We start from the raw sequence: 3111 nt of genomic DNA, 5'->3' as shown, positions 1-3111 counted from the left end.
GTTCACCCAGCTCAATTCACCCAGCTCAATGTAACATCGATAGATTTAGGGTACTACATGATACTCAAATTTCCCTATACCCATCATGAGGTTGCTACAACCTATCCTATGAATGAAAGTTTACAAAGTTGGTGCAAGTCGAGATAATTTTTTGTAATCAAGGCCTGCATCTAGCTAATCTAGGGTGTAATCATTAGTCCAACATTTGCAAATGAGAGTTTCTATTAGACAAATTCAGGTATGGTTATCCACGTTTCGTTCCATTTGCTTCCGTATAAGAAACGTTTTTCAACTGAATCGGCAGAATGAATACACCTCTGAATACACCTTTCCCGAATGAATACACCTTTCCAAGCCAAACCTTCATATCATAACCGCTAACCGCTACACACAGCCTACATCATTGTCACCATGTTATCTAACGTCATAGTCAACATAGCTAATAGAACTAACGCATTAGCAAACCCGCTACAATCATGCAGTACAGTGTACAGTCAGAAAGGACTCTGTACTCTGTACGCTTACCTTGACTTGGAATAGTTCCTGTGTTGGATAGCTATAGCCAGCTATCTAACATAGCATGCCTCTCTGTTTGAGCCGGGTGTTTGAGTAGGCTACTAGCTAGCTAGCTGTGAAAGTGAAAAAAATACTACGAAATATAACTAGCTCGCTCTCTTTCCCTCTCTCTCTTGCTTCTCTTTCATTTGTGAAGAAATGTATTTGTTCAAAACTGTTCAACTATTGTCTTTCTCTCTTTGAGTCAACTACTCACCACATTTTATGCACTGCAGTTATAGCTAACTGTAGCTTATACTTTCAGTACTAGATTCATTCTCTGATCCTTTGATTGGATGGACACAATGTCAGTTCATGCTGCAAAAGCTCTGATAGGTTGGAGGACATCCTCCGGAAATTGTCATAATTACTGTGTAAGTCTATGGAAGGGGGTGAGAACCATGAGCCTCCTAGGTTTTGTATTGAAGTCAATGTACCCAGAGGAGGAATTAAGCTAGCTGTTCTCTGGCTACACTATGGTGCTACCATACAGAGTGCTGTTGAGGTTACTGTAGACCTTCATTGCAAAACAGTGTGTTTTAATAAATTATTTGGTGACGTGAATATATTTAGTATGGTTTTATCTAAAAATGAAAGCTTTTTTAACGTTTCACTATTTTCAAAAATAAAATTCATTGAGGAGGATTGGCCTTCCCTTCCTCCTCTGAGGGAGCCTCCACTGGCCTGCACATATCCGTGTATCTGGCATGCACCACACCCAATGTTCTCTGCTGACAACACACCTGGGTCGTATTCACTAGGAACCAAACAGAAGCAAACTGGTCGAAATGGGGAGGGACCTACCTGAATTTGTCCAATAAGAAACGGTTGTTTTTGGTTTTCAGTTTGCTACAGTGTGCAGTGCACTAATTAATATGACACTGCCTACCTGTCTACCTGTGCAGTCTGAAGGGTGTGCCTCTGGCCTATAATGATGTCTGTGTGCTGGGGCAGCATGGAGACATCTACGACGATAACGGATACATTCACCTCGACGTATAGGCCAACTTTGTCATCTTCCAACCCGAGAGGACAGAAACTACTGGTGAGAGCTATGTAACTGTGTGTGTGTGACATCAAATCGACACAGAACAGATGTGACTCTTACAGAAGACTGCAGTGTGGATGTGTTGTAGTTAGTTGCAATGATAACATAGTGTATATGGAAAGGGTCAGAAACACTGCTTTGAAAGGTCTAGTTGAAGTTAACTCTCTCCTCTCACACCCCTCCTCCCCTCTCCCTACCCCTCTCTCCCCCTCCCTTCCTCTCCAGGGTAGAGTCAATAAGCTTGGTGTGAGTCACGTGGGCTATCCGGTCCACGGCTGTTTTAACGCCAGCATTCTGAAGCCGGCCCACTTCACCATGGAGACCTGGAGGGAGGCGGGGCCCAGGATAGGAGCGGAGCTGGAGTTTGAGGTATGTCAGCTGGACGCAGACACTGTCGGAGTACTGCTGATCAGAGGACGAATGGGCAGGAAACAGTAGGTTAGAGAGTGTGTGTCTGAGATGGACTATATTGCAGTTGGACTGGACTGAGCAGAATCAATAATCTACAAATCGCCTTGTATCCCAAATAAATACTCAAGTCTGTGCCTTGCTGTGTGTGTGTGTGTGTGTGTGTGTGTGTGTGTGTGTGCCTGCACTTGTGGTGTGTGTGTGTTGTGTTTTCTTTCTCTCAGAGTTCAGAAGCTGATGGCAGCAGGAGAGAGTTCTGATCCCAACGACCCTGCAGAACAGCTGGAGGAACCAGACACAGAACCTGCTCTAGAACCTGATCTAGAACCCAGCCACCGTGAAACTCAAGAAGAAGAAAAAGGACAAACACAGAGGAAGAGACTGCAGTACCGCCACCCGGCCAGCAGGGAGGCACTGTGTTTGGAACAGCAGAGGACAGTGGCACTAACGGCCACATGGAGGAGGAGAAAAGGAAGAAAAAGAATGACAGAAAGAGGAGGAGAGGGCGGTGAAGTGGAGGTCTCCCGTGGAGGTGCAGGGGAGCAACCTTAGTGACAAGCCAAACAGGAAGAGAAAACAGGGAGACGAAATTGCGTACTGTCTCCATGGCGATCCTGAAACGCCCAAAACCAAGAAGAAGAAAATTGATTATGTGACTGTGACACTGCGACTAACTGTGAAACTGAATGAACATTATAAGATGGTGATGATGACCGTGATGATGACTATAATGAAATGCCTTAAGTAGACCTGGTGACTTTGTTTGTTTAGCTAATCACAGCCCCAGTCCTCCCATATTGTTGGGGTGATCCGTCTCACAGCTGTTTGTATAGTTTCCTATAGAAACCTAATTTCTATCAGCCTCTAGTGTGGCTCATATAGAGAACTACAGCTTTACCCTTCTAGCTATCACTAGAGCACATCAACATGCTGTAGGGTTGTTCAACAAGTCTTAACCAGTGTCTTAAACTAGTCAGTCTTCAATCTGAAATGGCAGCCAATTCCCTATGCAGTGCACTAGTTTTGACCAGGGCTACTCTATAGGGCCTGGTCCTTGCAAAAAGTAGTGCACTATGTAGGATGCCATTTTGGACAGGTTG

The 3111-nt window shown here is 44.6% G+C and overlaps 1 pseudogene across 1 annotated transcript; it reads left to right on the top strand.

The window, feature by feature from the left end:
• Positions 1-476: 476 nt before the first annotated feature.
• On the top strand, positions 477-2759 carry LOC311121156 (annotated as a pseudogene). The gene is made up of 4 exons: positions 477-481; positions 1461-1600; positions 1829-2037; positions 2236-2759. The product of its transcript is annotated as an uncharacterized misc_RNA (transcript).
• The last annotated feature ends 352 nt before the right edge of the window (positions 2760-3111 follow it).

Source organism: Coregonus lavaretus (genome assembly GCF_964263955.1).
Source record: "Coregonus lavaretus genome assembly, chromosome: 3".
NCBI classification, from domain to species: Eukaryota; Metazoa; Chordata; class Actinopteri; order Salmoniformes; family Salmonidae; genus Coregonus; species Coregonus lavaretus.
This window is presented reverse-complemented; position numbering and strand designations above follow the sequence as displayed.